The 24,721-nt window shown below is 34.3% G+C and overlaps 1 protein-coding gene across 3 annotated transcripts in view; it reads right to left on the bottom strand.

Annotated features, from left to right (window-relative positions):
- Positions 1–24,721, bottom strand: part of NAALADL2 (N-acetylated alpha-linked acidic dipeptidase like 2) — a 1,144,210-nt gene that overhangs the window by 1,057,216 nt on the left and 62,273 nt on the right. For all 3 annotated transcript variants that reach the window (XM_045851217.1, XM_045851218.1, XM_045851216.1), the window contains exon 2: positions 12,525–12,587. The gene's annotated coding sequence lies outside the window, so the exon portion shown is untranslated. The remainder of the gene's footprint in view (positions 1–12,524; positions 12,588–24,721) is intronic.

Raw genomic sequence — 24,721 nt, 5'->3', positions numbered from 1 at the left:
TTAGCTAACATTATCCTAGCAGCATTCTTTGTAGTATTTGAGGAAGGAAAAAGGAGCGGGAGGGAGGGAGGGAAGGAAGGAAGGAGTTCAATGTTCAATAATATGTAACATAAATAAATTGTAGTAGAATTTATTCTGTAGTATATCTATTAAATTGCAGCCATTATATTATGTTGTAGAAGAATATTTAATAATATGAAAACATATTCAAAATATATTTAACAAAAAGGTCAGCTTAGAAAACCATAAAATATATGATACCATTTTATTTATAGATAAAAAGGATAAATAAGCATAATGTTGACAAAGTGTATAATTTTTCTTTAGTTTTTTTGTTTTCTAGAAAAAACATAAATATCTTAAAATACATTTGTAAAATAAAACATGGTCATTATATATAACTGTAAAACTTTATAAACTGTGTCAAAAATGAGCAAATTTTGCAAAGCTTTTACTGTACTTAAGGACAGACAATTACCTTACACTTACTGATAACAATATCTTTAAATGTAAAACAAGAAATCACCCAATGCAGAAAAAAAAATGTTACTAGAAATCCCAGTCTGCTCATTTTCTAAATTAATCACAAGGAATGGAAAATAACTCGAATTCCATACCACGTGAACTCAAATGTTTAGGAACAGATGACAGCAAAGAAAGAATTTATCTTCTTTTGAATGTGCTACTTAACATAGTATGGAGCTAAGTGTCCTAGATGAAGATGAATATATCAAATTCAAGGATATTATTAAAACTCATAAAACCTAATTCCCACCTAAACTTATGTGGTATAAATTAAGACAGAACTAAGTTTTCCATCTTTAAAACTTAATGAATACATGAACACTTACATTAAGCATCAATAGGTAGTTATATTGTCTTGTTTATTTATTCTTTCTTATCATAAATTTTAGCACACTGTAGAGTACACTCATTAATGTCTCTTATCCCCTTAGAATAAAAATGTAGTTTGTCAATGCTTAAGATTCTAGGAAAGCATTGTTACTTCTAGTTTTCTTTCACATACACCATAACACCTTTTAGTTTTATTGACTAAATATACAATCTAAATTTGTTTTGTTTTGTTTTCCTCTATGTCCTATCACACTTGACTTACATCCCCAATTATTATAACACTTGGCATATCACACCTTCCAAAACATTACTTTATTCAAAAGCATGAGTTGAATTTAGATACATAAATTTTTTTCTATAATAAACACTGCCCAAAAAATGAATTTGAAGAATACAGGGGTAGGTAAAAGTAGGTTTACAGTTGTAATACAAATAAATAATACAATAATTAATAAATAAGAATAAAGAAAAATAACCTCTGTTTCACACATCCACAACTGTAAACCTACTTGTGCTCACCCCTGTATGCAAAAGTCCATAGCATCTGAGAATACATGAGACATGCACTGACCATACATTAACCTGGGAGGTGTTTTACAAGGAGCAACCTGTATCATACCATCAGTACCAACACTTGGGTGTCATTAAATAATGCACCTATAGAAAACTGAATGAGCAGGTGACACCTAGTGGGTGGGTGGTGGGGGGGTGCAGGGATTGAACAAAAAAAAGAACTCATTGACACGGACAACAGTGTGGTGATTGCTGGGGGTCAGGATGTATAAGGGGACTAAATGGTAATGGAAACTATTATAATAAAGATTAAATTAAAAACTGAAAATTGGCCCTGGCTGGCGTAGTTCAGTGGATTGAGCTTGGGCTGCGAACCAAAGTGTCGCAGGTTCGATTCCCAGTCAGGGTACATGCCTGAGTTGCAGGCCATGACCCCCAGCAACCACACATTGATGTTTCTCTCTCTCTCTTTCTCCCTCCCTTCCCTCTCTAAAAATAAAAATTTAAAAAATTTAAAAAATTAAAATTGAATGAATTTATTTTTGTTTAAATTCAAGGGCAGACTGGAAACATTTGGGCTGACATGCTGTCTAAAATGAAATATATAATGTTTAAAACACACACTGTGAAAAACATTTATTATTCAAGTTAAGACTTTTATAACCAATTGATTATATAATAGATAAAATATAGATAACTAAAGATTTATTTTATCACATACATTTTATCATTATTTAAATTGAAATAAAATATGTATTGGATTCTCTGCTAATATATGGGAAAAATGAATGTCTACCCAGAAAGAACAACAAAGTAAAACTTTATTTAATTGTATTTTGTCCATTAACATTCATCTCCCTTATAGCCCCTCTCCCCACAATCATGAAACTATTGTCCTTGTCCATGAATCCTTTTTCCTTTTTGTTTGAACCCGCCACCCCATAACTGCCCCATCCAGAGCAACAGCCTGCTCTCTATGAGTCTGCTTCTGTTGTGCTTGTTAGTGCAGTTTGTTCATTAGATTCCACATATGAGTGAAATCATATGGTATTTGCCTTTCTCTGACTGGCCTATGTCACCTAGCATAATGTTCCCCAGGTCATCCAAGCTGTGGCAAAGCATAAAATTTTCTTCTTTTTTATGGCTGGGTAATAATCCAGTGTGTATATATACCATAATTGTGTTATCCACTCATCTACTCATGGACACTTGGGCTGCTTCCATATCTTGGCAATTGTAAATAACGCTGCAATGAATACAGCGGTACTTACGTTCTTTTAAATTAGTGTTTCCGGTTTCTTTGGATAAATTCACAGGACTGGAATTGATGGGTCATACATAAGGCAACTCCATTTTTAATTTTCTAAGATATATCCATACTGCTTTCCACAGTGGCTGCAACAATCTGCATTCCCACCAACAGTGCAAAAGGATTCCCCTTTCTCCATGTCTTGCTGTTTGTTGATTTACTGATGATGGCCATTCTGACAGGTGTAATGGGATACCTCACTGTGGTTTTAACTTGCATTTATCTGATGATTAGTGACAAGCATCACTTTATGTGTCTATTGGCCATCTGTATATCCTCTTTGGAGAAATGTCTATATAGGTCACTTGCCCATTTTTTTAATGGATTGCTTGGGTTTTTTGTTTGTTTTTTTGGTGTTGAGTTTTATAAGTTCTTTATAAATCTTAGATATTAACCCCTTATCAGATGTATTGTTGGAGAAAATGTTCTGCCATTCAGTGGTTGTCTTTTTATTTTATTGATGGTCTCCTTTGCTTTCCATCATTAAAATGTCCATACTATCCAAAGCAATCTATAGATTAATATATTTCCTATGGAGACAGTAATGACATATTTCACAAAACTAAACCAAATATTTCAAAAAATTATGTGTAACCACAAAAGACTCCAAACAGCTGTTGCTCAATCCTGAGAAAGAACAAGGTTGGAGGAGTCACACTACCTAATATACACTTATAAGGCCATCAAAACAGCATGGTAGTGACATAAAAAACAGACACATAGATCAATGAAACAGAATAGAGACCACATAAATAAACCCACACCTTTATAGTCAATTAATATTTGACAGGAAGCAAGAACATACAATAGGCTAAAGATAGTTTATTCAATAAATAGTGTTGGGAAAATTGGACAGAGACATGCAGAAAAATGAAAGTAGATCAACCTCTTATGTCATACATAAGAATAAATTCAAAATGAATTAAAGACTTAAATGTTAGACTCAGAACAATAAAAATCCTAGAAGAAAACATAGGCAGTAAAATCTTGAACTTGCTCATAGCAATATTTTTTTCTGATATATCTCCTCATTCAAGGGAAACAAAAGAAAAAATAAACAAATGGAACTACATCAAACTAAAAAGTATTTACCCAGCAAAATTTCCTTTTGAAATAAAATCCTTAATTGGACACATCTTAAACACACTTTAAACACTTCTTTGAATACCTTAGTTGAATGTCTGTCCTTATCCTGGATAACACATATCAATGGTCAAAAGACAAAGTCTTTCAGTATTAAATAAAGGAGAAATTGCCTCCTTAACAAAGTATTTAGTATTTTAGCCAACAGAAAATAAGTCAATGGCTTTCATTTAATTCTTACTTTTATCTGCATTGCAGAATGAGGTCATAGGAGAAAATTTTTATAATGTAAACTAAGTAAACCTGGGAGCAGGATCAGAACTTTGAGAAGGTCATCACATGGAAAAATAAAGTCACATACAGGATTTGTGTCCAGGAGGACCTAAAGTATGTGACAATTTTGAGGCAGATCAGGAGCCCCAATTAGAAAAACCACAGGCCACCGCAGTGAGGCCGCTTATTTGGTCCACCTCATTTTGGTGTTTCAAGATGCACAAGTGTCTAAATGAAAACTACAATACTAAGTTAAAAGCATCCTTACAAAATTATAAACTAACAAACTTGACAATTAATTATGTATCCAGTCAGGCAAAACATAAGATTCTTTAACCTACTGGGGGGAGGTGGCAAAATTGGAAACATTCGTTCCTTTTAATTTACCATATTTCATAAATGAAGCTATATGGAAAATGTTCTTTGCCTCTGACCTTGAGCACTATTTTTATATTGCTGCTTTAATAGTAGCAATCTGCCAAAAATTATTATATTAATGTAAAATACCAACCAACATGTTTTATAATTCCATTTTTAATAGAGTGAGTAAGACTTCAGCTCTTGGGTGCTTAATAAATGTTTACATAGTGATTATATTAAATAAATATTTTAATCTCTCTTGAATATTCAAGAACACAGTATCTACTGCCTTGCCTTACATGAATTAACCATTTCACTTTACCAAGTTTTCTGTGCCTTAAATTTCACAGTATGTGCTTTACAATACTCATTTAAAAAATTCTGTCATTAAAATTGTGTCCAGTTATAGCATTGGTGCTTACATAATTTCTATTCTAGAAGAATTCAGTACACCTGAGATCCATAAAAGAGTAAGTAATACCTCATTCCCTCCCACTTCACTCCATTTCAATATTATAGATGCATTAATTCTTATTTCCTGAAAATGTGTAGCCTTGGCTGGTGTGGCTGAGTGAATTGAGTGCTAGCCTGTGAACCAAAAGGTCACCAGTTCAATTCCCAGTCAGGGAAAATGTCTGGGTTTCTCGCCAGGTCCTCAGTAGTAGGCATGTGAGAGGCAACAACACTAATGTTTCTCTCCCTCTCTTTCTCCCTCCCTCCCCCTCTCTAAAAATAAGTAAATAAAATCTTTAAAAAACATTTTTATAGATAGTGCAAAGGAAACCCAGGTGTTTAAAATAATTATAATTTGTAATTCAATTACACAAAATGACTGTTTATATAGCAAAAATATGTAAAAGCTAGATTGTATTAAATATAGGTAATCAGGATGATTTTTCCCTTTACGTTTTAGGTATAAGATCCAGTTGTATACTTTTAACTTCTCTCATTTATATAATATTTGTCTCTAGAAACACTTTGATATATGTTCACAAAATATTTCAGAAACTAGTTCCAACTGGTAATAAATCATATTTATAGTTGCACTGTAAATAAAAATGTACCATAAATTTAAAATGCATATTAGCAACTTAAATAAAGCATATTTATGGCAATCCAATCAGTGATGGGTATTTAAGGTAGAGAAAACAAGACAATGGAGTCAGGGAAAAGAAGAAAATGGGCAGTAAAATGACAGGAGTACCTTTCCCTAAATTAGAAAGTTCTTCATAGCAATCCAGTGCACCAAAGAGCCCAAGTCTGTGCCATTCACACTATCCCCAGATAGAGACATAGAAGGTAGAAAACAACCAAAGAACCTTTAGCTTGTCTGCTTACAGTGGAGTCATGTGAGTTCTTTATATATTTTGGAGATTAAACCCTTGTCTGAGATATCATTGGCAAGTATGTTTTCTGATACAGTTGGTTCTCTTTTTATTTTGATACTGTTTTCTATAGCTGTGCAGAAGCTTTTTATTTTGATGAGATCCCATTTGTTTATTCTTTCCTTTATGTCCCTTGCTCTAGGGAACATATCAGTGAAAATGCTGCATGGGAATATCTGAGATTTTCCTGCCTATGTCCTCCTGTAGGACTTTAATGGTGTCACAGCTTATATTTAAATCTTTTATCTACCTTGAATTTATTTTTGTGTATGGTGTAAGTTGGTGCTCGAGTTTCATCTTTCTGCACACAGCTGTCCAGTTCTCCCAACACCATTTGTTGAAGACGCTATTTTTACTCCATTTTCTGTTGCTGTCCCCTCTGTCAAATATTAAGGGTTTAACCTCCAAAATATATAAAGGACTCACACAATTCCACTCTAAGAAGACAAGCAGCCCAATTAAAAAATGGGCAAAGGACTTGAACAGACACTTCTCCAAGGAGGACATACAGAGGATCTAGAGACACATGAAAAGATGTTCAATATCGCTAGTTATCAGAGAGATGCAAATTAAAACCACAATAAGATACCACTTCACACCAGTCAGAATGGCTATCATAAACAAAGCAACAAACAATAAGTGTTGGAGAGGTTGTGGAAAAAAGGGAACCCTAGTGCACTGTTGGTGGGATTGCAGACAGGTACAACCACTATGGAAAACAGTATGGAATTTCCTCAAAAAACTAAAAATGGTCAGTACTGCCTTTTTACCTGGCAATTTCCCTGCTAGGATTATATCCTAAGAACCCTGAAACACCAATCCAAAAGAACCTATGCACCCCAATGTTCATAGCAGCACAATTTACAATAGCCAAGTGTTGGAAGCAACCTAGGTGCCCATCAGTAAATGAACGGATCAAAACACTATGGCATATTTACACAATGGAATACTATGAAGCAGAAAAAAAAAGAAGGAGCTCCTACCCTTTATGACAGCATGGATGGAACTGGAAAGCATTATGCTAAGTGAAATAAGCCAGGAGGTGAAAGACAAATACCATATGATCTCACCTTTAACAGGAACCTAAAGAACAAAACAAAGAAACAAGCAAAATATAACCAAAGACACTAAAATAGAGAACAGGCTGACAGTGACCAGAGGGGAAGGGGGAGGGAATTTCAGGGGACAAGGGGAAGGGTTTGCAGGAACAAGTATAAAGGGCACATGGACAAAAACAAGGGGGGTGTGGAAATGGGAGGGAGGTGGGAGGGCTGGAGGGGTGGGCTGAGATGGGTGTAAAAGGCAGAAAACTGTACTTGAACAACAACTAAAATTAAAAAAATAATAAATAAATAAGCAAAGAACCTTTAGCTTCACTGACTCTCAACAACAGAGAGAGTGGAGAAAGTCTTTCTATTTTCCTTTTAAGTGCTTTTAAAGAATTTCCTCATTATTAAAGTAATATATAGTTATTTTAGGAAATCTGGAAATTATAGAATTGCATCAATGAGAATATCTACATTTTCTCTAATCGAAAAATTTAGAAACAAAATATTATTTGTAATTTGCTACATTTTCTTCAAGTCTTATTTCTATGCACATGTACATGAATTTTAGCCTTCTTTGCACTGTACTATGATTGCAATTTAGCATTCTGCTGTTTCACTTAACATACCAGACATTCCTTATGGTATTTTAAGGAATACATTTTATTTCTAAGTATCCTTTAAAAACATCATGTTTAAGAACTACGTAATACTTCATTACATAGCTTCACCATAACTTATTTAAAGGCACTCCCATTTTAGGAATTTAGGTTGTTTCTAATTTTGTATTTGCACATATAATAGTGAACATCATAATTTTGATGATTTACTTGTAGTTTTATTTACACCTGTGAATAAAGCTATAGGTCTAAATAAAACTACAAGTAAATCATCAAAATTTTGAAATCATCTGTAAAAGTAAATGTCTAGGTCATAAATATCAATTTCTAAAGGCTGTTCATGTAGATTTACTAAATTGCCCTCTCAAAAGATGGTATTCACATTTATATTTGAGTCCAGATTTTATGAACGTGCTTCCTTTTCCACTTATAGTTTTATGTAAGAATGTGGTGACTCAGCAAAGTAGAAGTTGGTGAAGTGTTTTTAATTCATTTAAAAAAAATTTACTCTTCCAACATTTAATTTAAATGCTATAAACTGAGTCTTAAGATAGCATTTCAAATGTATGTACAATTACATTAAGTTACCTTTAATCTGCAGTTTAAAGAGTTATGATTATTTCCACCAAGTTTTACCATAATGCAACTTGACTAAGAAGTATATCTCCAAAAGGGAAAAAGTAAATTAAATAACATCTTAGAAAGAATGGAAGATTTTGAATAATATAGAGCTAAGGAAAAATAGAATATTGTACCTAATATGATGTGTAACCTTAAAAAAATTACTTAACCGCAATTTGAGTCTATTTCTTCAGCAATAAATTGAGAGAAATACCTGCATTTCTGGGATCTTATAAAATATATCAATCATCAGGTGCTGAAAACGCAAAGGCTTTCTCATTGCCATTCTGTAGTGTAGTTTACCAGAAAACAAATCCCACATAAGTATATCATTATCAGCTTTTAGTGTTTCACTGTTAAAATGAGCATTTAAGAATTATTTTTTTAAAAAAATAACTAATATATATGTGAGGAATGCCTCCAACACACACACACACACACACACACACACACACACACCATTAAACAAACAAGAAAAGGGGACCCAAGAGGGAAAAGGCTGCAAAGTGAGAAAGACTTCAAAAATATAATTAATACAGTATACCATAAATCAACAACAGGATACTATAAAACAAGAACAGTCACAGAATTAAAAGTTTCTAAAAATTAGGAAATGATAATAAAAGATAAAATCAAGGAAATCGCCAGAAACAAAAGAAATGAAAAGTAAGAGGGGAAACAAAAGAAGTGAAAAAAATCAGAGAATTAATCCAGGATAGCCAGCATTTTTAATAGGAGTTGCAGAAATAAGCAGAAAATCAGAAGGAAATCACAATAATCATATAACAATAACAGTTATATTAACAACAAGAGCATTACAAATCTGCCAGACCAGTTTGAAAGCCACATGCATTTTCAAAAAAGAGATCATAAATTTCCCTGGGAAAAGAAGTACCAAAATTACAATGGCCTCAGACTACTCAGCACAAATACTGCAAGATAATAAAAGCCCCAAAATTCTAAGAGGAAGCAACCTGTGCTCACCTGAGCTATCAATCAAGCATGTGAGTAAAATAAAAACATTTCAAGCTTTTAAGGAGTCAGAAAACTTCTCCAGGAACCCTTTATTAGAAAGCCATCTGAGACAACAATGAGATGTGGGTGACATGGGTACGAATACAAAAAGCAGAAAGGTTCCAGCACAGTTGTACCAGGTCTGGAAACAACAGTTAAAATGTGTGCAGCAGGAGGAGGGGATACAACAGGGGCATCTCCAGGCCAAACAAAAAAAAAACATGTTTAATATCTCTAATAGACTATTCTAATCTGAACACATTCCCCTCCTTCTTCCCAGTGTTTCTCTCTCTCCCCATCAAGCTCAAGAGGAGTTTATTGTGTTGGTTTTCAGAATAACATTTTACTAGTTTCTTTTGGATTCTCTTTTTTTTCATATCTTAAGGTTAATACTAAAATCTTTCATTGGGCTTCTATCTTTAATAATAAAGGCATAAAAGGCCACTCTTTTAACAACAACAACAAAATATCACTTAAAAATGTTATTGATTGCCATTTAATAGATAGATTTTAGAACATTTGGAAACAAATAGGAACAGATATGAAGAAAACTAAGCAAACAAAAAAGGAAAATGAAAATTTCAGGAAAAATGTTTAAACTACATGGAAAAGAAACAGCCATACTACATGACGTACCTTAGAAGTAAACGATATAAATTCATTTACTTATTATATATGTAAAAACCATTAATTTTATGAACTACGATATAACTTTGTAATTAAAGTGAAAGGAGGATATTTGGGATGGTGGGATAGAAGATCATAGAAAAACACATTTTCAACAATAAAACAAGAATTCAATGATAATATCAATAATTTATAAATTAAGAAATAACTATAAAAGCATAGAGCTTTGAGAAGAAAAATTACAACCATTGAAAATGTTTATCTCAGGAGCAGAAGTGGGGAGATACAGAAGAAGGTTGCTATGTTTTCATTTTAAGCCTATGTGATTTTTAAATATGTTCAGATCATATTTTAAATGATGATTAATTGTTAAAATTAATTTAATAAAAACTGCCCTAAAATTTTACTTTTTTAAATGGGAAAGTGGAAAAGAAAGGACAGAGAAAAGGGTACAAAGGAGAAAGAGGGAGAGGGAAAGAATGAAGGAAAGACAAAAGAGAAACTACGGAAAGAGTAGACTATAAAACATATTAGAAAGATGTTTTTCATTAAATATAAAAGAGGTAATCAAAATAATTTAACCTGATTGTTATTTACTATATCTAGAATGTGTTAAATTCATAAATAAGTATCAGTAAAACATAGCTGAACTGCTTACATTGTATTTCTTCATTCATTCCCCCATCACTACCCAAATTCAACCTATTCCTCTTGTGTATGGATGGGTGTCCACAGCTCCCTGCAAGCCAGCCCTGCTGCCTCTATTCCAGCACAAGGTCATTTCACAGAAGGCCCTGCCTTCGGAATGGCACTCCCAGCTCAAGAACTTACAAAAGCCCACTGTCTAGGTTTGAACTACTCTGCCTGGCTTTGAGGACCCCAACTCTATTTACCACTCCTCACATTCAGCAACTTCTCCGGACAAATCTCCTATTATAGTCACTAACCTCTGCTTCTTACACTGTCAGTCTCCCTGGATGGTTCATGCTGTGCAGTCACCCAAGGGAAAAAAATAGAAAGTTGTCTATTTATCTCTTGCATCTTCCCAAATTTTCTTCATCTATCATAGAACAGCTCATGCCAATGTGTAAAATGCCTGCTCTGAAAATTCCACAGCACACAGATTTAACCATTTTCTAACTCTCCCTAATGCTGTCTTCACCTCATAATAGCTCTCACTAATGCTGTCTTCACCTCATACACAGCATCAACTTCCACATGCTCCTATTCCCTAATTCTGTATTATTTTTTCACTGCCTATTCTGTTTTCCTAAAATTGTACATAGTTTTGTAACAGAAAACATCCTGAATTCCTCTACCTTCCAAAATAGTGAAAATCATAAATGCAGCCCACTAATGCTTCTTGAGTGTTTTAAAAAACATTTTATATCATCCATTGCATTGTCATGCACATGCCACATACTCAGGACACAATGAATGGTTGATTGTTTAACCCACTTTAAATTTACTAATTAAATATTCTACTTTTACATCCATCAAATCCCTTGATAATTAACTTATATTTTATTTAACTCTTTTTCATCTTTCTGACATGAATTTCTTCAGCACATATTACACTATGTTGTCATACATTCCAATGTTGTAATTTAGAGAAAAATAAATCAGTATGTAAAATTTTTATGGAAGATCATTCAGCTATGTGGTCGTCAAAAATAATTTCTACCACGATTCTTCATGAAATTCTTTTCATAATTTTTATTTACTTTATTCCTAATTAAAATTAAATGGAAAAAAACTAAAGGAAATGTGGGATATGACATAATAAGTATTGAGTGAAAAAAGTTTCTGAAAAGTTTTCTTGGAAATTCACGTTACTTGAATTTTAATATTTTAGGAATAAATGTCTAGTATGAGATTGGAGTTAAAGATGAGCAATATGGTAAGAGAAATAGATACGTATTCTTCACAATCATGTCATCAACGTAAAACAGCTGGCAGTTAATGGATGCTCAATAAATACTTGTTGAATAAACGAGTAAATTACTTCAACTTCTATTTTCCAGAAGCAACAGAATATTGCTAATTAGTCCATTTCATGATCTTTCAAGGAGAGACCTAAATAATCTCAAATGATGGCATGATCTATAACTAATTATATTGATTAAAATCTCTTAAAATATAATTGTATGAAGATTTACTTTAATGTACGTAATGAAAATACTGCTAGCAATTTCTAATTAGTTTCTTTTCTTCAGATCTATGTTTACTTAGGTTTCAAATTCTACTATACTACATTTTTATAAACCAATTCATATGATTGCTCAGTATGGTAAATGGCACAGAGTAAGACCTCAGTAATGTCAGAATGATAGTAGTACTGCTGGTGGACTGATTTAAGGTGATGTCAAGAAAGAATGTGTATCAATGATCTTTTATATAAATTATATGACTTATGCATTTTATATAAAATTAATTTTTAAAAGTGATAAAAATGTAGACATCTATTGAGTTCTTTCAAAATAGAGAAAAAGCAAACCAAAATATCTTCTTTACAAGTTAGTTTTGTTGTTAGTTACTATTGTTAGTTTTATTATTAGATTTAGCATGATAATAATGAACCATTCATTGTACAGGGAAAAATAATGTGAAATAAACTTGTAAAATTTTACAATGTTTTATAAGGCATGAAATAATTTTCCCCAATGTCCAAAAATGTAAGTGAATAATACCACCAACATCTGAATGCTTTCTGGCAAAAACATCAGTTACAGAAAGAAGTGTGAAAAGGATTTTTATATTCTCAAATGGCTGGGTGGTTTTACAAATATTTATTAAAGGTCGCCAATTGTCAGCTTACCTGGGGTCAAATGAAAGAGTCCCTAAACCACCAAAAGCTGTTTCCAATGTTCAGCTGGGAGATCTAAAACAGAGAGTAAAAAAGATACTTTGTGACAAAGCTGACACACTGTATTCTGGAAAGAGTGAAATCAATTGTGACATTTTTCATTTATTTGTAAATGCCTCTTTGGCAGTATACTCACTCAAAATGGCAGTTCCTTCTTAGAGTAAAGGGGAGGTGATGACAAAATAGAGGAATCCTGACAGTTGTGTTAATGAGATTTTGCATTAGGGCTACCCTAACACTTCCCTCAACAAGGAGCTGGCCTGTCATTTTCAATACCATAACTCAGGAATTTGAAATATGTTATCTCTATGAAAAATGAAACAAGCCAGTCCACAACAGCCATTGACCAGTTTATTTTCCTCTTATCTTTCAATTAGAAGAAAACATTCTAAAGTAGGTGTCTAAATAAATGGCAGCCATATAGACCTAAATTACCTCTTTCTATTAAGAGTACTGTGTTTATTAAAAACAGTAATGTAAAGTGTGAATGGCCAACTCAAGAAACACTCTCCAGTAACTCAATATCTGTATGGAAATACCAGGAAATACAATGTAAGATAATCTTCAAAGGCTTTAATTTTTATATTGTAAGTTACCAAGGAAAAGAAAATTATCAGCAAGGTAAAGTTTCACTAGTTTATGTGATGTGAGCAATTCCAAATTAAGCAATCTAAATATTACTTTATTTTATTCATTCAGTTGTTGTTTGATCATATGCTAGGGTGCACTTGAAAAGCAACATAAATCCACTTCTGAAAAATGGACATGTAAATGTAATGTTCAGGGAAAATGCAATTCGATGCAGGGCCTAGCCCCATCCCCATCACCTCTTAATCTTAGGTATTGTGCAGAACTGGTAAACCGAATAAAAATCCGTGCAAGGGAAATAAAAAGAACACGCATTTTGGCATTTTATATGCCAATGCAACTGTAGTATTATGGGCTCAAAGTCTACATCACAGAGAAATGAACTGATGACAGATCTCAATAAAGTAACAACAAATTGTCCAGGTTCCCATTTCTCTATCTACAGCAGCGATCCCCAACCTTTTTGGCACTAGAGACTGGTTTCTCCACCAGGGGAATAGGGGGTGCACAGGAGGCAGAGCTCAGGTGAGCTTCCCTCGGGTCCAGGTTCTTTTTTTTTTTAAGATTTTATTTATTTTTAGAGAGGGAAGGGAGGGAGATAGAGAGAGAGAGAGAGAGAAACACCAATGTGCGGCTGCTGGGGGTTATGGCCTGCAACCCAGGCATGTGCCCTGGCTGGGAATTGAACCTGTGACACTTTGGTTCGCAGCCCGTGCTCAATCCACTGAGCTACGCCAGCCAGAGCTGGGTCCAGGTTCTTAACAGGCCAGGTATGGTCTGTGGCCCCGGGAACCCTGACCTACAGAGTTAGTAATATTTAGTTAGTAGTTAGTAATATTAGTGCATGCATTTGTTGTAACAATGAAATAAGTTCTCGGGCATTCATCTGGAACTCCAAGTCCCAATTCTGGTATCATTTTCATTCTTGGAAAGATAGAAGCTTAAGTCATGCTAATGGACCTACATACACTAAAGTGAAATGTGCTCCTGTCTTTCTTGAATCTTCTCCATTCAAACACAGACATCTGACCTCATCTCAGCATTCCCCAAAGTCTGAACCGTGATTTAACCAAGTAATGGCTTAATAAATGGCTGGTGCATTGCACTATATTATAAATGAGGTGCCAATTGTTTATTCTGTTTCTATTTATGCTACAACTATCCTTGAATAATGATTTCATCTACCTTTTAGAATATTAAAACATAGCCACAAGGGTCACATATTTTATTTCGGAAGTATAAAAAAAAACACTGGTTTAAAAAGCACTATGCATTTTTAAGAGAAATTTAATATTTTTATTTCGGATGGAAGCCCTTACTTCTTGTGAATCCCATTTGATACATGGAAATATATGAGATGTCTTAAGATCCGTTGGTATTTCAAATGTAAATATTAAGAAAAGTTGCACTGCAGTGCAGACAGGTAATCCTGAGGCCCAGCAGAGCAACAATGATGAACAATTCACTCTAGAGTATACATTTTAATAGTATCACTCATAAAATCCGTTTCAAAGGTTACAAAACAAAATCAAGTTTACCAGAAAGCAAATAAATCACCTTGCTTTGGAGTTTCTCCTTTCATGTCTGATTTTCACATAAGCAGCAGCATCTCCCCAGGGCGGGTAACTATACCACGTGCAGATGAACTGCAGAAGTCCTGCAGTCCTTACAGGGGGCTAACTCCCACTGGGTTCTGTGCCTGGAAAACTCTACTACCAATGTTCATCCAAACTTATTTTTAAAAAGACAAAGGAGGCTTTGGGAGGTGACCTTCACATGAATTACATTTGCTGGTGGTAATTATGATGCACAATACCTATCCCAAGATCACATGGGTGAGAGGGCAATCCCAATATCACTCTTGCAATGTTGTGTGCTCTATTTGAGGGGTCTCAGTTCTGGACCCCAAACTGAGAGAGAACTTAGAGAAGCCAAGAATAAGCAAAGAGTTATGGAAATAACTAACAAGGATAGAACTAAATGAGCAAAAGCGGAAAAAAACTTATAAAATTTGTGGAAATTTTTCTGAGGAGAAACACACGATGTATACAAATACAGGTCTAAATAAACTCAATCATCAATAAAAAGGGTCATGTTTAGTGATGCCTATAGGAACTAACTAGATGATGTTCATAACATCTTGTTTTCATGCTTTTAATACCCATAACTCCTTATCTTGTTTCAAGTCTTATGAACTATTAAGCCAATGTACTTTTTGTTACCTCAATAAGCTGCTCTAACAAAGTAGTTAACATGTTCACAAAATAAAGTGATCAGATAAAAGATGAATCAGTTGCCCCATTATATTTTAATAGTCACATTTCCTATTTTCTTTTGCAATATCTTAATTTTCTTTTTTCTATTTTTTAAAAAAGCTCTTATTTATTTATTTTTAGAGAGAGGACATGGGAGAGAGAAAGGGAGAAAAACATCAATGTGCAGCTGTCTCCTGCATGCACCCTACTGGGGACCTGGCCCACAACCCAGGCATGTGCCCTGACTGGGAATCCAACCAGCGACCCTTTGTTTCTCAGGCTGGCACTCAATCCACTGAGCCACACCAACCAGGAACATTTTATATTTTCTATAGGGATATTCCTATTATACAGTTCATGCTATGGGAGTTTATAGTCTAAATGAAAAGAAAAAGACTAATATATATGAAACAGTAGCCCTTTTTAATCAATAGCCATAGTAAAATCTTATGGAAAGAGGTCATTTTTCCCGTAACAAGTGTATGAAGCATCAAGTTGAAATAAGCTCTCATGTGTATATTTAGATCTGTTAACTTTAGGACTGGCAAACTTTTTTCTGTAAAGGTCCAGACAGTAAATGTTTGTGGCTTTGCTGTCCATATGGTCTCCGCTGCAACTGTGCAGCTTTGCTGTTACAATGTGAAGCAGCCACAGACAGTATGTAAACAAATGAGCATGGTTGTGTGTTCCAATAAAACTTTGTTTATGAAAATAGATTGAGGGCCCCATGGGGCTTTGGGGAATACAACTTGACAATCAATCCCCAGTCTAGTTTTTCAGTTTGAGAAGTAACTCATCCCATTTTCAACATGAAACAGAAAGCAAGAAAAGGACTGAGGCCAAGTGGAATGTTTGTAGATACAACCTGAAACCCCAGGACATTAGAGGCATTTATATTTGAATATAATTCAAGAAAATGTGATAGATGTTTTTACTGGTTATTGTTTTATATTATCCATGCAAATTCCTCTCTCCATTGAGACCAAGTCTTTAAACCTGCCAATTAGACAAAGCTCTTTCTTAGTTTGTTGTCATTGAATTTCCTTGGCAATTGAGATAGCATTGAAAAAAATAGTCTGCACATTGAATTTTGACAATTAAAAGCTTAACTACAATTTAAAAATAAAAACAAAAGACCTTTTTCTATCACTCAGATGTACCTCAGTTTTATACATGTTTCCTAGAAATCCAAATGTTACCGTACATAAGAAAGCAGAACAGAACAAAATTAGCAGTCACCTTAAGCATCATAAAAATGTTCCCCTTTTACTCCACCCTCCATCATGTAATGTAACACAACACATTGAAAATTCTGAAAATGTTGCTAGTGATTGTAATATGGCTGTCAGTTATTTTAGTGATAAAGCACTAATAAAAATTCCACTGTTACAAAATACAAGTGCTATTTAAAATTCAACTTATTAAGACTTCTTCTCTGATAATGTTTCCTATAGAAGTGATAAAAGCAATGATGTTATCACAAATAATAGCTAATAAATATTAACTAATTATTATATGCCAGGCAATATGTCCAGTGTTATACATTTATTAAATCATTTAATATTCAAGGCATTTCTATATAATGCAGGTACTACTATTACTCTCATTATATAATGATGAAGACTGTGCTACAGAGGGGTGCTTGTCCAAGTTGTTTGCTAACCCAAGTTAAGGGTTGGTAAGCAACAATGTTAGCATTTAAAAGCAGGTGTTTTAGGCTCTAAATACTAATGATGCCAAGACCGTGACTCAGTGTTTGAGGAGGAACGTTTGCCTGCTAGCCTGGCTAGTGTGTCCTACACTCTGGAAAAAGACATCACTAACAAAGAAAAACATGAAATAAGAGCTGGAGCTAATGGTGGAGAAGTACAAGCCAAAAGCGGTAGACAGAGAAAGAGGAAAACTCCTGAAAACTCATAACTGGGAATCCAAAAGTTATTTAGTCAACACATGCTCCAGATCAATAATCCTCTTATAGATAGGTAAGCACTTCCATTTCAGGGTATGGAATCAGATGAGCCTTTTTAAATCCTAGATCCACTAGTTATAAGTAGACAGTTTTTATTACCTACTTCTGAAGCTCAGGCTCCTCTTGTATGAAATAAGGAAAACATTTAGGGTTGTTTCTTACAAATGTTATGAAGATTAAATGGCCTCACGTGGGGCTGATAAATACTGGGCACTGTCATAAGGTAGCTGCTATTATTATTCAGAGTTTTATACGTTTATTTTTAATTATACAAGTGGCAAAGAGTGGTTATGTTAACAAGTTAAAAGATGCCAGATTTCTGGATAGAAAGTTAAAAGTGTGTCCAATCATTTGAATGCCTTATCCACATAACTCTGGGGTTCTCAAAATTCACTGATTATCTATCCGTGCTGGAAACCACATTTAAAACAGATGGTTATGTTTGGTCACAAAGACAAACTCCCTAGAAGATTCACTGATTTCTCTACTTTTACCTGAAGATACTATTTGTATACAACTATTAAGTCATATATATACACACACATATATACAATGGAATATTAATAAGCCATAAAAAGAACGAGGTCTTGCCACTTGCAACAACACAGATAAACCTAAGGGAATTATGTCGAGTGAGACAAGTCAGACAGAAAAAGGTAAATGTCATATAATCTCAGCGATATGTGGAATCTAAAAACAAAACCGAGCTCATAAATACGGACAAAAATCGGTGGTTGCTGGAGAATGGGATCATTAAATGGGTGAAAGAGGTAAAAAGGTCAAATTTCCATTTATTAGTAACTAAGTCTGAGGGATGTAATGGACAGCATGATGACTATCATAAATAACACTGTATTGCATATTTGAAAGTAGCTAGGAAAATGGATCTTAAAAGTTCTCATCACAAAAAAATAATTCTGTAACTATGTGTGATGATGGATGTTAACTGGATGTATTGTGGTCATCATTTTGCAACAGACACACACTGGATCATTACATCGTATGCATGAAACTACTATAACATTCTATCAATTATTATCCAGTAAAAAGAGATAAACATTATACTTATTCTGTTCAAACTTAATTTTAAAAGGAAAAAAGAAAAATAATGTTAAAAATCATATAATTGTGATGACTAAAATAAGGCATAATTATGTTGCTATATTCAAGCAAAATTTGGCAATGATCTAGCAATATAATAGTAGCAAAGACATAAATACGGAAAAGACATAAATAGGTAGTATAAACCCTCAGGTGGGTGAGTTCCAGCAGGTAGCAAAACCTTTTAGAAACAACTTCTCTTTCATCTGTTTTTAATTCATCCAGTTCATAAGTAATAAACAGCTATTCTTGGATCTCCCCATTGTTGCCATCCTGTTGTAGGTCAGTATTAAAATTTAAGCCAACCTACTACATATATTATTTTTATAGGAAAGATTAAAGAAAACACATTTATATGGGAGATTTCAGAAAGCTTCATTAGGTCACCATAACTGATCGGATTTTATAGAGATTATTTTTGGTGTGAATTAAGCCAAAATCACCCTAACATGACAGAATGTGAGCGATAGCTATAACATTTTGAATTTATCAAGTATAACAAAAATGTATGCATACTAGTGATGTGTTTTCCTCATGGGATACTCTACGTGGACTTCAATGGTACTCCATCATTTAAGCATTTCAATAGAACAAATGAGAGTTTGTCAAACATTGTTCTTATCACCTAACAAGGGTAGTTGTCTCAAAGTTCAGGGTAATGTGATCGGACTGCCAAAATAGTCCATTCAACTGTATTAATCCCAAAACAAAGTAGCAGACACATAATGATCCCACTGTACTCGGAGGGATATACAGAATGCCATTGTACGTGGCATTTTTAAAGGGATGTTGAAAACAGAAGGGGAAGAAAGGAAGTGCAATGAAAGACAGGAAATGCATACATCCCCCACCAAAAAAAGTCTTTCATACATTCACTCCTTTCAGCAACGTTACTGAGGGCTAACCTTGATCTTAATGTTGAAGATTTTGAATGATTTGTGTTTCAAAAAACCTATGAGAAAATCGTTTCCTTGAAAAAGTTTTCCCCATGTTTAGTATAAAATCTGTATATTGAGCACTCTCTCCAAATGTTGATGTGAGCCATAATTATTATCTCTAATAATGCTCTCATTACTGTTTTTGTCTGATGTCTCGTAGGTGGAGTGTGTGTGTGTGTGTGTGTGTGTGTGTGTGTGTGTGTGTGTGTGTGTGCACGCGCAAGAGAAACAAAGGCAGGAACACAGAGAGATGCACAAAGAAAGAGGGGGAGAGATACCTTGCTGACTCACAGAAATGAAAATATATCTTCATAATGTCAGAGCTTTTCCTACTCTGGAAAATTTAAATAACTAAACCTTTGCCTTTAAAAAAAAAAACAACCATCCAGAATACACAGACTTGTAAGGTGAGGGCTGCTACCTCTGCTTCCTTAAAACATTTACCAGGCTCTGGTCTTGGAAAGGGCAACTGGGACAACCATGTGCTTAATGCAATTAGATCTGAACTTTTAAAAAATAAATGATTTATCTATCCTTTCCTTCAGATATTATCTTGCTGAAGAATGGGTAAAAGGAAGAGGAGTGGGCTGGAAGACAACATTTATAAAGGCTCATAAACAAGGGAAAGCACAAATATGGAAGAAATTTAGTCTGGCTGTAGTAAGGAATATGGAGAAAAATAGCAAGTGATGAAGTTAAACATATAATCAAAAGCTGTTAATAAAGAGCCTTCCAGATCATGTTAAGGTAATTACATTTTATTCTGAGGTTAATGGAGATTCCTTGAAAGATCTGAATGAAGCAGGGCTGTGATTTACTCATAGTTGGGGCATTTTTTTTCATTCTTCTGTCTCAAGAATGAAGAATGGGTTTGGAAAGATTTAAAGCAAAGAGATCAGCTACAAAGCTGTAGTATTAATCCAGTAGAAGACAATAGTGGACTCAATGCAAGAAGTTGGAATGGATGCAGAGATAGATATTAACTAGTAGAGATGGATGGCAAAGTGAACAGGTACGACGGCTATCGAGGAGGCAGAATTAACTGGGCTTGTTGAACAACTGGTTTTGAAGAATAAGGACAGTATAATACATTGGGGAAAAACACAAGAAACAAAGTAGGAAAGAAAACATGTCAATATGTTTGAGGTACTTGCTCCTGGACTGTGGCATTTGCAGCTCCACTCAGAGAAAACAAAGGGATACAGTTAATAGAACACATGAACCACTAAGATGAATTTTTGTTTGCTGATGGTGCAGGCATCCTGGTATCAAAAATGGTACTTGGGCCAACCTGCCATTTTTCTCTCTATCCGCATTTTAAACTATTTCTTTTACTTTCTTCTCCTACTCTCTTTCTTCTAATCTTTTGACCATACCAAATGTCTATTGTTCTCTAAGAATAATATTAGAACTTAACAAAAAAGGGTTCTTTCCTCTTCCTAAGGCATCATTTTAGGCAGTTTATAAAGTCATCTCAGACAACCTTAACCCACTGCTGCCAGTGATGTTTGCCAAGCATAATCCCATCAATAAACAAAATTCTACCCAATCTAAACTCTATTCATTTGCTCCCAGTTTCCAATTGCATTGAGACAAACTTGACATGCATTGCTGAATAAATTCAAGGTGTACAGCATAAAGGTTTTACTTACATACTTGTATACAATGTACGGCAAAATTAGATTTACAGTTATTCATGTGAAAAATAATGCAATAATTAATAAATAATAATACAAGAATAAACTAATTCATATACTCAAAACTGTAAGCCAACTTTTGAGCCTCTCTGCATTGTGAAATGATTACTGAAGTAACTTTGGTTAGCATCTCATATAAGCACACTAAAAGACAAATCAAAAAATATTTGTTTTTTACTGATGAAAACTCAAGATTTACTCTTATCAACTTTTATAAACATCATATAATGATGTTAACTATAATTATCATGTTGTACATTATGTCCCCAGTACCTATTTATTACATAACTGGAAGTTTGTACTTCAGATCTCCCAACATTGCCCCTGGTAAACACGAATCTGATCTTTTTCTATGAATAAAGTTTGTTGTGGTTTTCTCTTTTTTAGATTCCACATACAAGTGAGATCATAAAGTATTTCTCTTTTCTCTGTCTGACATATTCCCCTTAGTATAATACCCTCAAAGCCCATTCATATTGCTAAAAATAGCAGGAATTCTTAAATTTTTATGTCCAAATATTGTTCCATAGATCATTACACAGTGTGTGTGTGTTTGTGTGTGTGTGTGTGTGTGTGTGTGTGTGTGTGTGTGTGTGTATTCAGGTCTGTCTGGAAAAAGTCCAGCCATTGTTAATGTAAGAGAACAGTTTCTGACATCTATGTAACCTGACAGTCAAGGAGAGTGGACTGGAATGTGCCTGCATAAACAATGACAACTTCATTGTACTAGTCAGTAGGGGTGGTGGATGCCATTGAGTGGGCATGTGTATTGGATGGCTGTCACATTCAAAATGACTGAGTGAGCAGAGCAAAAAACCTGCCTAAAATTTTGCATTAAGCTTGAGCATTCCTGTGCAGAAACTATTCAGATGGTTCAGAAGGCTTTTGGGGATGATGCAATGAGGGCCACACAAAAAAGTGTGGCACAAGCGCTTCAAATATGGTCAAAAATCTCTTGAACGTTATCCACATTCTGGAAGGCCTACAACAAGCAGAACACCTTAGAATGTTGATTATGTTCAGGCTGCAGTCAACAAAGATTGGAAACTGACCATGGGAGAACTAGAAGCTGATTGAGGATTTCAAAAACTACAGTGTCTGAGATTTTGATAGCTGCAGCTATAGGGAACTAGTGATTGGCAGCTTCATGATGACAATGTGCCCGCTCATGCATCACCTCTCCTGCAGAGATTTTTGGCAAAATATTAAATCATCCAGGTGACTCATCCCCCTACTTTGGCACCCTATGACCTCAGGTTTTTCCCAAAAATAAAATCACCTTTGAAAGAGAAGATATTTCAGACCATCAGTGAGATTCAGGAAACTATGACCAGATATCTGATGGTGATTCCATCAAAGGATTTTGCATGTATTGAACAGTGGAAGAGACACTGGGAGAACTGTATGAGGTCCCAAGGTGGCTACTTTGAAGGGTACTAGGAATCATTGTCCTATGTACAATATTTTTTGTATCTTCTTCATATATGACTATTTTTCATAGCATGTGGCTGGATATTTTCCAGACAGACCTCATGTATATAAAACAAAATTTCTTTATCCATTTCTCCACAGACGAGATCAACACTTGACTTGTCTCCATTTCTTGCCTACTGTAAATAACACTGCTGTTAACTTAGGGATGCTGGTATCTTTCAGGTTTCATTTCTTGACAGATTTCTAGAAGTAGAATTCTTGAATCATATAAGTGTTCTATATAATTTTAAATTTTTGGAGGATCCTCCATATGTCCACACTGCTTCACACAGTGGCTGAACCAATTTACATTCCCATCAATGTGCACAAGGGTTCCTTACCTCTCCACATCCTCATCAACCCTTGTATTTTGTCTTTTTTATAATTGCCACTCTAACAAGTACGAGGTGATATCTCATTGTGGTTTAATCTTCATTTCCCTAATGACCAGTGATGATGAGCATATTTTCATGTACCTGATGGTCTTTGTATACCTTCTTTGAAAAAAAATGTCAGTTCAGGTTCTTCACTAATTTTTAAATGAGATTTTTTTTAATAAGTGAGTTTCTTTTTTTTAAAAGATTTTATTTATTTATTTTTAGAGAGGGAAGGGAAGGAGATAGAGAAACATCAATGTGTGGTTGCTGGGGGTCATGGTCTGCAACCCAGGCATGTACCCTGACTGGGAATCAAACCTGTGACACTTTGGTTCGCAGCCCGCACTCAATCCACTGAGCTACACCAGCCAGGGCCTAAATGAGAATATTTAAGGGAAGGTTGCTATTAAGCTGTATGAGCTCTTTATATATTTTGAATATTAGCCCCTTCTTGGATATACAATTTTAATAATTTATTCTCATACTGTAGGTTGTCTTTTCTCTTTGCTAATTTTTTTTGCTGTGCAGATTTTTACATTGATGCATATCATCTTGTTTATTTTTTATTTTGTTGCTCACGCGTAGGGTATCATATGCAAAATTCATTGCCAGGACCCACATCAAGAAACCTTTTCATACGTCTTTTTCTAGGAATTTCATGGTTTCAGAATTTATGTACTTAATTCATTTAACTACATGATGTAAGATAAGTGATGTAAGACAAGGGCCCAGTTTCATTCTTTTACATGTGACTATCCAATTTTTTCTGCAAAATTTATTGAAAAATTTTCTTTTATTCATTGAATATTCTTGGCTCCCTTGACAAATAGTTGACTGTACAGGCTTTGGGTGTGCGTATAAACTCTCTATTCTGTTCCTTTGACCCATGTTTATGCTAGTATGCCAAATAGCAATACACTGTTTTGATTACAATAGCTTATAATATACTTGAAATCAGGAAGTGTGATCCCTCTCATTTTGTTCTTCTCTCTGGATTTCTTTGGAATCATTTGTAGTTCCATATAAATTTTATGCTTTGTGTTTTTGTTTCTGTTTTTTACTTTTGTGTTATATGCCACTGAAATCTTTTTTTTAAGATTTTATTTATTTATTTTCAGAGAGGGAAGGGAGGGAGAAAGAGAGAGAAACATCAATGTGCGGTTGCTGGGGGTCATAGCCTGCAACCCAGGCATGTACCCTGACTGGGAATCAAACCTGCGACACTTTGGTTTGCAGCCCACGCTCAATCCACTGAGCTACACCAGCCACTGAAGTTGATAAGGGTTACATTAAATTTATAAATGGCTGTGAGTAGTATGAACATTTTAGCAATATTAATTCTTCCAATAAACACAAGATAATATTACATTTATGTATATCTTACCCAATTTCTATCATGAGTGTCATCAGTGTCATTTGCAGTGAAGATCTTTCACCTCCTTAGTAAATTTTATTTTTAAGTAATTTATTGTTTTTGATGTTATTGTAAATGGTATAATTTTCTTTCTTTTTCAGATAATTTGTTACTGTACAGAAGTGCTAGTGATTTTGTATGTTAACTTTGTGTCCTTCAACTTCACTGAATTCACTGATTAGACCAAATTGTTTTTTGGTGGTGTTTAGATTTACTATATAACATCACATTATATAAAAATAATGATTGTCTTGTATTCCTTTACAATTTAAATGATATTTCTTCTTGCCTGATTACTCTGGCTAGGACTTCCAATACTATGTTGATTAGGAGTGGT

This window comes from Phyllostomus hastatus, unplaced genomic scaffold, assembly GCF_019186645.2.
Source record: "Phyllostomus hastatus isolate PE091 unplaced genomic scaffold, TTU_PhHast_1.1 phas_contig_86, whole genome shotgun sequence".
Taxonomy (NCBI): domain Eukaryota; kingdom Metazoa; phylum Chordata; class Mammalia; order Chiroptera; family Phyllostomidae; genus Phyllostomus; species Phyllostomus hastatus.
This window is presented reverse-complemented; position numbering and strand designations above follow the sequence as displayed.